Here is an 11494-nt window from a genome sequence, read left to right as displayed (position 1 = left end):
TCAGGAACCGGCAAGACGCGCTCCCTGCTCAGGAACCGGCAAGACGCGCTCCCTGCTCAGGAACCGGCAAGACGCGCTCCCTCCTCAGGAACCGGCAAGACGCGCTCCCTCCTCAGGAACCGGCAAGACGCGCTCCCTCCTCAGGAACCGGCAAGACGCGCTCCCTGCTCAGGAACCGGCAAGACGCGCTCCCTGCTCAGGAACCGGCAAGACGCGCTCCCTGCTCAGGAACCGGCAAGACGCGCTCCCTCCTCAGGAACCGGCAAGACGCGCTCCCTCCTCAGGAACCGGCAAGACGCGCTCCCTCCTCAGGAACCGTCAAGACGCGCTCCCTCCTCAAGAACCGGCAAGACGCGCTCCCTCCTCAGGAACCGTCAAGACGCGCTCCCTCCTCAGGAACCGGCAAGACGCGCTCCCTCCTCAGGAACCGGCAAGACGCGCTCCCTCCTCAGGAACCGGCAAGACGCGCTCCCTCCTCAGGAACCGTCAAGACGCGCTCCCTCCTCAGGACCCGTCAAGACGCGCTCCCTCCTCAGGACCCGTCAAGACGCGTTCCCTCCTCAGGAACCGTCAAAACGCGCTCCCTCCTCAGGACCCGTCAAGACGCGCTCCCTCCTCAGGACCCGTCAAGACGCGCTCCCTCCTCAGGACCCGTCAAGACGCGCTCCCTCCTCAGGACCCGTCAAGACGCGCTCCCTCAGGAACCGTCAAGACGCGTTCCCTCCTCAGGAACCGTCAAGACGCGCCCCCTCAGGAACCGTCAAGACGCGCTCCCTCCTCAGTGCCGTCATCGCATACACTACTGGTGGTGAGGAACCGATAGCTCTGAAGACTAGACTGTCTGGGACTGAGGGGATATGAAAGTGCCAGCCTATAGGATATAGTCATGCTATAGGCTACTCTGGACGAAACCTGTACTCCCGGTAAGCGATGAGGAAGCTATGCAATTTGACAAGTATGAATGACAGCTATAGGCCCTGGTCAAAAAGCACTACTGTGGTAGTATGATGCTGCAGTGGATAGCAGATGTTTTACAATCTACTGACCAATTCTTGTTTTGTGTATTTTTTTTTTTTAAACGCTGATCTTAACTTTTTTTGTACATCATTTCTCCGCCATCATTTCCTATGACCGAAAACAACTTCTTGACATCAGAACATCATATGACAATCTCCTCTGTGTCCACATCGCTAAGGAATTAACATGGTCCACACACACCAAGACAGTCGTGAAGAAGGCACGACAAAACCTCTTCCCCCTCAGGAGACTGAAAAGATTTGGCATGGGTCCTCAGATCCTCAAAAGGTTCTATAGCTGCATCCCTGTATATAGACATGTTATTACCTGGTACTCACTGTATATAGACATGTTATTACCTGGTACTCCCTGTATGTAGCCATGTTATTACCTGGTACTCTGTATATAGCCATGTTATTACCGGGTACTTCCTGTATATAACCATGTTATTACCTGGTACTTCCTGTATATAGCCATGTTATTACCTGGTACTTCCTGTATATAACCATGTTATTACCTGGAACTTCCTGTATATAACCATGTTATTACCTGGTACTTCCTGTATATAGCCATGTTATTACCTGGTACTTCCTGTATATAGCCATGTTATTACCTGGTACTTCCTGTATATAACCATGTTATTACCTGGTACTTCCTGTATATAACCATGTTATTACCTGGTACTTCCTGTATATAGCCATGTTATTACCTGGTACTCCCTGTATATAACCATGTTATTACCTGGTACTCTGTATATAGCCATGTTATTACCTGGTACTTCCTGTATATAGCCATGTTATTACCTGGTACTCACTGTATATAGCCATGTTATTACCTGGTACTCACTGTATATAGCCATGTTATTACCTGGCACTTCCAGTATATAGCCATGTTATTACCTGGTACTCTGTATATAGCCATGTTATTACCTGGTACTCTATGTATATAGCCATGTTATTACCTGGTACTCTGTATATAGCCATGTTATTATCTGGTACTCACTGTATATAACCATGTTATTACCAGGTACTCTGTATATAGCCATGTTATTACCTGGTACTCACTGTATATAGCCATGTTATTACCTGGCACTTCCGGTATATAGCCATGTTATTACCTGGTACTCTGTATATAGCCATGTTATTACCTGGTACTCTGTATATAGCCATGTTATTACCTGGTACTCTGTATATAGCCATGTTATTACCTGGTACTCTATGTATATAGCCATGTTATTACCTGGTACTCTGTATATAGCCATGTTATTACCTGGTACTCTATGTATATAGCCATGTTATTACCTGGTACTCTGTATATAGCCATGTTATTACCTGGTACTCTGTATATAGCCATGTTATTACCTGGTACTCTATGTATATAGCCATGTTATTACCTGGTACTCTGTATATAGCCATGTTATTACCTGGTACTCTATGTATATAGCCATGTTATTACCTGGTACTCTGTATATAGCCATGTTATTACCTGGTACTCTGTATATAGCCATGTTATTACCTGGTACTCTATGTATATAGCCATGTTATTACCTGGTACTCTGTATATAGCCATGTTATTACCTGGTACTCTATGTATATAGCCATGTTATTACCTGGTACTCTGTATATAGCCATGTTATTACCTGGTACTCTATGTATATAGCCATGTTATTACCTGGTACTCTGTATATAGCCATGTTATTACCTGGTACTCTGTATATAGCCATGTTATTACCTGGTACTCTATGTATATAGCCATGTTATTACCTGGTACTCTGTATATAGCCATGTTATTACCTGGTACTCTGTATATAGCCATGTTATTACCTGGTACTCTATGTATATAGCCATGTTATTACCTGATACTCTGTATATAGCCATGTTATTATCTGGTACTCACTGTATATAGCCATGTTATTACCAGGTACTCTATGTATATAGCCATGTTATTACCTGGTGCTCCCTGTATATAGCCATGTTATTACCTGGTACTCTCTGTATATAGCCATGTTATTACCTGGTACTCCCTGTATATAGCCATGTTATTACCAGGTACTCTATGTATATTGCCATGTTATTACCAGGTACTCTATGTATATAGCCATGTTATTACCTGGTACTCTCTGTATATAGCCATGTTATTACCTGGTGCTCCCTGTATATAGCCATGTTATTACCTGGTACTCACTGTATATAGACATGTTATTACCTGGTACTCACTGTATATAGACATGTTATTACCTGGTACTCTCTGTATATAGCCATGTTATTACCTGGTACTCCCTGTATATAGCCATGTTATTACCTGGTACTCACTGTATATAGACATGTTATTACCTGGTACTCTCTGTATATAGCCATGTTATCACCTGGTACTCACTGTATATAGCCATGTTATTACCTGGTACTCTGTATATAACCATGTTATCACATGGTACTCTCTGTATATAGCCATGTTATTGTTACTTATTGTGTATTTATTCTTCATCTTCATATTATATCTCTATCATTGTTGGGAAGGGCCCGTCAGTAATCATTTCACTGTTAGTCTACACCTGTTGTTTCTCTCTACATTGTTGGGAAGGGCCCGTCAGTAATCATTTCACTGTTAGTCTACACCTGTTGTTTCCCTCTGCATTGTTGGGAAGGGCCCGTCAGTAATCATTTCACTGTTAGTCTACACCTGTTGTTTCTCTCTGCATTGTTGGGAAGGGCCCGTCAGTAATCATTTCACTGTTAGTCTACACCTGTTGTTTCTCTCTACATTGTTGGGAAGGGCCAGTCAGTAATCATTTCACTGTTAGTCTACACCTGTTGTTTCCCTCTACATTGTTGGGAAGGGCCCGTCAGTAATCATTTCACTGTTAGTCTACACCTGTTGTTTCTCTCTACATTGTTGGGAAGGGCCCGTCAGTAATCATTTCACTGTTAGTCTACACCTGTTGTTTCTCTCTGCATTGTTGGGAAGGGCCAGTCAGTAATCATTTCACTGTTAGTCTACACCTGTTGTTTCCCTCTGCATTGTTGGGAAGGGCCAGTCAGTAATCATTTCACTGTTAGTCTACACCTGTTGTTTCTCTCTACATTGTTGGGAAGGGCCAGTCAGTAATCATTTCACTGTTAGTCTACACCTGTTGTTTCCCTCTGCATTGTTGGGAAGGGCCAGTCAGTAATCATTTCACTGTTAGTCTACACCTGTTGTTTCTCTCTACATTGTTGGGAAGGGCCCGTCAGTAATCATTTCACTGTTAGTCTACACCTGTTGTTTCCCTCTGCATTGTTGGGAAGGGCCAGTCAGTAATCATTTCACTGTTAGTCTACACCTGTTGTTTCCCTCTGCATTGTTGGGAAGGGCCCGTCAGTAATCATTTCACTGTTAGTCTACACCTGTTGTTTTATGAACCACGTGATGTAGAGAATAGGGTGCCATGCGAATAACACATGTTTTCCATCTCTCAGACAAAACTATTTCCAAACAGCTAAAGAATGTCAGCTATTTGGAGGAAAACCCCTACAGCCCGTCAGCACAGAGCTGAAAACCTAACGTTATCACTATAACTACCGTTCTCTGAAGGAGGGAAACCCCTACAGCCCAGAGCTGAAAACCTAACGTTATCACTATAACTACCGTTCTCTGAAGGAGGGAAACCCCTACAGCCCAGCCCAGAGCTGAAAACCTAACGTTATCACTATAACTACCGTTCTCTGAAGGAGGGAAACCCCTACAGCCCAGCCCAGAGCTGAAAACCTAACGTTATCACTATAACTACCGTTCTCTGAAGGAGGAAAACCCCTACAGCCCAGCCCAGAGCTGAAAACCTAACGTTATCACTATAACTACCGTTCTCTGAAGGAGGAAAACCCCTACAGCCCAGCCCAGAGCTGAAAACGTAACGTTATCACTATAACTACCGTTCTCTGAAGGAGGGAAACAAGGTACAGCATAACTATGGGGGGGGGGGGGGGGGGATCTGTACTCTTCCCGACTTCGATTGAAGAACTAAGATCACACCTGACAAGGCCAATGAAATCCCCCACCTCGCTGGGAAGCCCCCTGCCTTCCACAGGTGATAACCCACGAGGCTTCGGATTCATTCCATCGATTCAGTGTCGCTCTTCAACGAGCCCACAAGGCGGGCGGCACGGGGCCAAACATGCGGTGTACCTCATTTACCTCCTTCAGGGAACAGGAGATATAGTCATAACGTTACGTTCCTTTTCAGTCGGTACTCTCGGTGCAACACAACTACGGGGGAATGGAATCCCGCCCAAAGCCGTCCCCAACGGATACCAAATGAAACGGGCCATGGCAGACCACCCACACCTCCACCCAACAAGTTGGGGTAGTCTGGATATTGCACATGCTGTGCACTGTCTAGTGACCCTCTTCTGTCCCAGCTGTAAACACGCTGTGGGCTGTCTAGTGACCCTCTTCTGTCCCAGCTGTAAACACGCTGTGGGCTGTCTAGTGACCCTCTTCTGTTCCAGCTGTAAACACGCTGTGGGCTGTCTAGTGACCCTCTTCTGTTCCAGCTGTAAACACGCTGTGGGCTGTCTAGTGACCCTCTTCTGTCCCAGCTGTAAACACGCTGTGGGCTGTCTAGCAACCCTCTTCTGTCCCAGCCATGATGTATTATTTACCATAAATAATAATTAATAATCACTCATTTATGGTAAATAAAACATCACCAGATTCACTGGGAATACATAGTATGAAGAAGCAATACTCCAAGCAGCAACTTCATACTACTTGTCAGACATATAGAACTGATAATGTACACTGGTTGTTGGGGTGGGAGTGGCATGGGGTGGGGGGGAGGGGAGGGGTCCGTGGGTGGCTTTTGACCATTTTGTTGGATTGCTCATGTCTTACTCAACGGTAGAAAGAAGTTTAGTTCAAATCGGATGTTGGGTACTATATTTATTTAATATTATGCGAGTCCTAAAAATTAAAAAGGGCCAATTTGGGTGCAATCCATTAGCTTAATTTCTCAAGCGATCAAATTCCATTTCAACAAAATAATGTTGCAGGAATAATAATTGTATGTTTCTACCCACAGAAACAATCTGAGATGGTGGGTGTCATGGCTTGCTGAAATGACACGGAACAACTCATTGAGTGACTGTCAGTGACTGACATAACATGAGAAAAACAGTGAAACAAGAAGCGTGAAACAAGAAGAAGAGAGAAACAAGAAGAAGAGAGAAACAAGAGAGAAACAAGAAGAAGAGAGAAACAAGAAGAGAGAAACAAGAAAAACAAGAAGAGAAACAAGAAGAAGAGAGAAACAAAAAGAAGAGAGAAACAAAAAGAAGAGAGAAACAAAAAGAAGAGAGAAACAACAAGAAGAGAGAAACAACAAGAAGAGGGAAACAAGAAGAAGAGAGAAACAAGAAGAGAGAAACAAGAAGAGAGAAACAAGAAGAAGAGAGAAACAAGAAGAAGAGGGAAAGAAGAAGAAGAGGGAAACAAGAAGAAGAGAGAAACAAGAAGAGAGAAACAAGAAGAGAGAAACAAGAAGAGAGAAACAAGAAGAGGGAAACAAGAAGAAGAGAGAAACAAGAAGAAGAGTGAAACAAGAGAGAAACAAGAAGAGAGAAACAAGAAGAGAGAAACAAGAAGAAGAGAGAAACAAGAAGAAGAGAGAAACAAGAAGAAGAGAGAAACAAGGAGAAGAGTGAAACAAGAGAGAAACAAGAAGGAGAGAAACAAGAAAAACAAGAAGAGAAACAAGAAGAGAGAAACAAGAAGAAGAGAGAAACAAGAAGAGAGAAACAAGAAGAGAGAAACAAGAAGAGAGAAACAAGAAGAAGAGAGAAACAAGAAGAAGAGAGAAACAAGAAGAGAGAAACAAGAAGAAGAGAGAAACAAGAGAGAAACAAGAAAAACAAGAAGAGAAACAAGAAGAAGAGAGAAACAAAAAGAGAGAAACAAGAAGAAGAGAGAAACAAGAGAGAAACAAGAAAAACAAGAAGAGAGCAACAAGAGAGAAACAAGTAGAAGAGAGAAACAAGAAGAGAGAAACAAGAAGAGAGAAACAAGAAGAGAGAAACAAGAAGAAGAGAGAAACAAAAAGAAGAGAGAAACAAGAAGAGAGAAACAAGAGAGAAACAAGAAGAAGAGAGAAACAAGAGAGAAACAAGAAAAACAAGAGAAACAAGAAGAAGAGAGAAACAAAAAGAAGAGAGAAACAAAAAGAAGAGAGAAACAAGAAGAAGAGAGAAACAAGAAGAGAGCAACAAGAAGAGGGAAACAAGAAGAAGAGGGAAACAAGAAGAGAGAAACAAGAAGAAGAGAGAAACAAGAAGAGAGAAACAAGAAGAAGAGAGAAACAAGAGAGAAACAAGAAAAACAAGAAGAGAAACAAGAAGAAGAGAGAAACAAAAAGAAGAGAGAAACAAGAAGAGAGAAACAAGAAGAAGAGAGAAACAAGAGAGAAACAAGAAAAACAAGAAGAGAAACAAGAAGAAGAGAGAAACAAAAAGAAGAGAGAAACAAGAAGAAGAGAGAAACAAGAGAGAAACAAGAAGAAGAGAGAAACAAGAGAGAAACAAGAAAAACAAGAAGAGAAACAAGAAGAAGAGAAACAAAAAGGAGAGAAACAAGAAGAAGAGAGCAACAAGAGAGAAACAAGAAGAGAGCAACAAGAAGAGGGAAACAAGAAGAAGAGAGAAACAAGAAGAGAGAGAAACAAGAAGAGAGCAACAAGAAGAGGGAAAGAAGAAGAGGGAAACAAGAAGAAGAGAGAAACAAGAGAGCAACAAGAAGAGGGAAACAAGAAGAAGAGAGAAACAAGAAGAAGAGAGAAACAAGAAGAAGAGAGAAACAAGAAGAAGAGAGAAACAAGAAGAAGAGTGAAACAAGAAGAAGAGAGAAACAAGAGAGAAACAAGAAGAAGAGAGAAACAAGAGAGAAACAAGAAAAACAAGAAGAGAAACAAGAAGAAGAGAGAAACAAAAAGAAGAGAGAAACAAGAAGAAGAGAGAAACAAGAGAGAAACAAGAGAGAAACAAGAGAGAGAGAAACAAGAGAGAAACAAGAGAGAAACAAGAGAGAAACAAGAGAGAAACAAGAGAGAGAGAAACAAGAGAGAAACAAGAGAGAAACAAGAGAGAAACAAGAGAGAAACAAGAGAGAAACAAAAAGAAGAGAGAAACAAGAAGAAGAGAGAAACAAGAAGAGAGCAACAAGAAGAGGGAAACAAGAAGAAGAGAGAAACAAGAAGAGAGAAACAAGAAGAAGAGAGAAACAAGAAGAAGAGAGCAACAAGAAGAGAGCAACAAGAAGAGAGCAACAAGAAGAGAGCAACAAGAAGAGGGAAAGAAGAAGAAGAGGGAAACAAGAAGAAGAGAGAAACAAGAGAGCAAAAAGAAGAGGGAAACAAGAAGAAGAGAGAAACAAGAAGAGAGCAACAAGAAGAGGGAAACAAGAAGAAGAGGGAAACAAGAAGAAGAGAGAAACAAGAAGAGAGAAACAAGAAGAGGGAAACAAGAAGAAGAGAGAAACAAGAAGAAGAGTGAAACAAGAGAGAAACAAGAAGGAGAGAAACAAGAAAAACAAGAAGAGAAACAAGAAGAGAGAAACAAGAAGAAGAGAGAAACAAGAAGAGAGAAACAAGAAGAAGAGAGAAACAAGAAGAAGAGAGAAACAAGAAGAAGAGAGAAACAAGAAGAAGAGAGAAACAAGAAGAAGAGTGAAACAAGAAGAAGAGAGAAACAAGAGAGAAACAAGAAAAACAAGAAGAGAAACAAGAAGAAGAGAAACAAAAAGAAGAGAGAAACAAGAAAAACAAGAAGAGAAACAAGAAGAAGAGAGAAACAAAAAGAAGAGAGAAACAAGAAGAAGAGAGAAACAAGAGAGAAACAAGAAGAAGAGAGAAACAAGAAGAAGAGAGAAACAAGAGAGAAACAAGAAAAACAAGAAGAGAAACAAGAAGAAGAGAGAAACAAAAAGGAGAAACAAGAAGAGAGAAACAAGAAGAAGAGAGAAACAAGAAGAGAGCAACAAGAAGAGGGAAACAAGAAGAAGAGAGAAACAAGAAGAAGAGAGAAACAAGAAGAGAGAAACAAGAAGAAGAGAGAAACAAGAAGAGAGAGAAACAAGAAGAGAGCAACAAGAGGGAAACAAGAAGAAGATAGAAACAAGAAGAGAGCAACAAGAAGAGAGCAACAAGAAGAGAGCAACAAGAAGAGGGAAAGAAGAAGAAGAGGGAAACAAGAAGAGAGAAACAAGAGAGCAAAAATAAGAGGGAAACAAGAAGAAGAGAGAAACAAGAAGAGAGCAACAAGAAGAGGGAAACAAGAAGAAGAGAGAAACAAGAAGAGAGAAACAAGAAGAGGGAAACAAGAAGAAGAGAGAAACAAGAAGAAGAGTGAAACAAGAGAGAAACAAGAAGGAGAGAAACAAGAAAAACAAGAAGAGAAACAAGAAGAGAGAAACAAGAAGAAGAGAGAAACAAGAAGAAGAGAGAAACAAGAAGAGAGAAACAAGAAGAGAGAAACAAGAAGAAGAGAGAAACAAGAAGAAGAGAGAAACAAGAAGAAGAGTGAAACAAGAAGAAGAGAGAAACAAGAGAGAAACAAGAAAAACAAGAAGAGAAACAAGAAGAAGAGAGAAACAAAAAGAAGAGAGAAACAAGAAGAAGAGAGAAACAAGAGAGAAACAAGAAAAACAAGAAGAGAAACAAGAAGAAGAGAGAAACAAAAAGAAGAGAGAAACAAGAAGAAGAGAGAAACAAGAGAGAAACAAGAAGAAGAGAGAAACAAGAAGAAGAGAGAAACAAGAAAAACAAGAAGAGAAACAAGAAGAAGAGAGAAACAAAAAGGAGAAACAAGAAGAGAGAAACAAGAGAGAAACAAGAAGAAGAGAGAAACAAGAAGAGAGCAACAAGAGGGAAACAAGAAGAAGAGAGAAACAAGAAGAGAGAAACAAGAAGAAGAGAGAAACAAGAAGAGAGAGAAACAAGAAGAGAGCAACAAGAGGGAAACAAGAAGAAGATAGAAACAAGAAGAGAGCAACAAGAAGAGGGAAACAAGAAGAAGAGAGAAACAAGAAGAGAAACAAGAAGAGAGAAACAAGAAGAGAAACAAGAAGAGGGAAACAAGAAGAAGAGTGAAACAAGAGAGAAACAAGAAGGAGAGAAACAAGAAAAACAAGAAGAGAAACAAGAAGAAGAGAAACAAGAAGAGAGAAACAAGAAGAGAGAAACAAGAGAGCAACAAGAAGAGGGAAACAAGAAGAAGAGAGAAACAAGAAGAGAAACAAGAAGAAGAGAGAAACAAGAAGAAGAGAGAAACAAGAAGAAGAGAGAAACAAGAAGAAGAGTGAAACAAGAAGAAGAGAGAAACAAGAAGAAGAGAGAAACAAGAGAGAAACAAGAAAAACAAGAAGAGAAACAAGAAGAAGAGAGAAACAAAAAGAAGAGAGAAACAAAAAGAAGAGAGAAACAAGAAGAAGAGTGAAACAAGAAGAGTGAAACAAGAAGAGAGAAACAAGAGAGAAACAAGAAAAACAAGACGAGAAACAAGAAGAAGAGAGAAACAAGAAGAAGAGAGAAACAAGAAGAAGAGAGAAACAAGAGAGAAACAAGAAAAACAAGAAGAGAAACAAGAAGAAGAGAGAAACAAAAAGAAGAGAGAAACAAAAAGAAGAGAGAAACAAAAAGAAGAGAGAAACAAGAAGGAGAGAAACAAGAAGAGAGCAACAAGAAGAGGGAAACAAGAAGAAGAGAGAAACAAGAAGAGAGAAACAAGAAGAGAGAAACAAGAAGAGAGAAACAAGAAGAGAGAAACAAGAAGAAGAGAGAAACAAGAAGAGAGCAACAAGAGGAAGAGAGAAACAAGAAGAGAGAAACAAGAAGGAGAGAAACAAGAAGAGAGAGAAACAAGAAGAGAGCAACAAGAGGGAAACAAGAAGAAGATAGAAACAAGAAGAGAGCAACAAGAAGAGGGAAACAAGAAGAAGAGAGAAACAAGAAGAGAAACAAGAAGAGAGAAACAAGAAGAGAGAAACAAGAAGAGAGCAACAAGAAGAGGGAAACAAGAAGAAGAGTGAAACAAGAGAGAAACAAGAAGGAGAGAAACAAGAAAAACAAGAAGAGAAACAAGAAGAGAGAAACAAGAAGAAGAGAAACAAGAAGAGAGAAACAAGAAGAGAGAAACAAGAGAGCAACAAGAAGAGGGAAACAAGAAGAAGAGAGAAACAAGAAGAGAAACAAGAAGAAGAGAGAAACAAGAAGAAGAGAGAAACAAGAAGAAGAGAGAAACAAGAAGAAGAGTGAAACAAGAAGAAGAGTGAAACAAGAAGAAGAGTGAAACAAGAAGAAGAGTGAAACAAGAAGAGAGAAACAAGAGAGAAACAAGAAAAACAAGACGAGAAACAAGAAGAAGAGAGAAACAAGAAGAAGAGAGAAACAAGAAGAAGAGAGAAACAAGAAGAGAAACAAGAAAAACAAGAAGAGAAACAAGAAGAAGAGATAAAC

This window comes from Salvelinus namaycush, unplaced genomic scaffold (assembly GCF_016432855.1).
Source record: "Salvelinus namaycush isolate Seneca unplaced genomic scaffold, SaNama_1.0 Scaffold2632, whole genome shotgun sequence".
In the NCBI taxonomy this organism is placed as follows: Eukaryota; Metazoa; Chordata; class Actinopteri; order Salmoniformes; family Salmonidae; genus Salvelinus; species Salvelinus namaycush.
Note: the sequence above shows the minus strand (reverse complement) of the source record.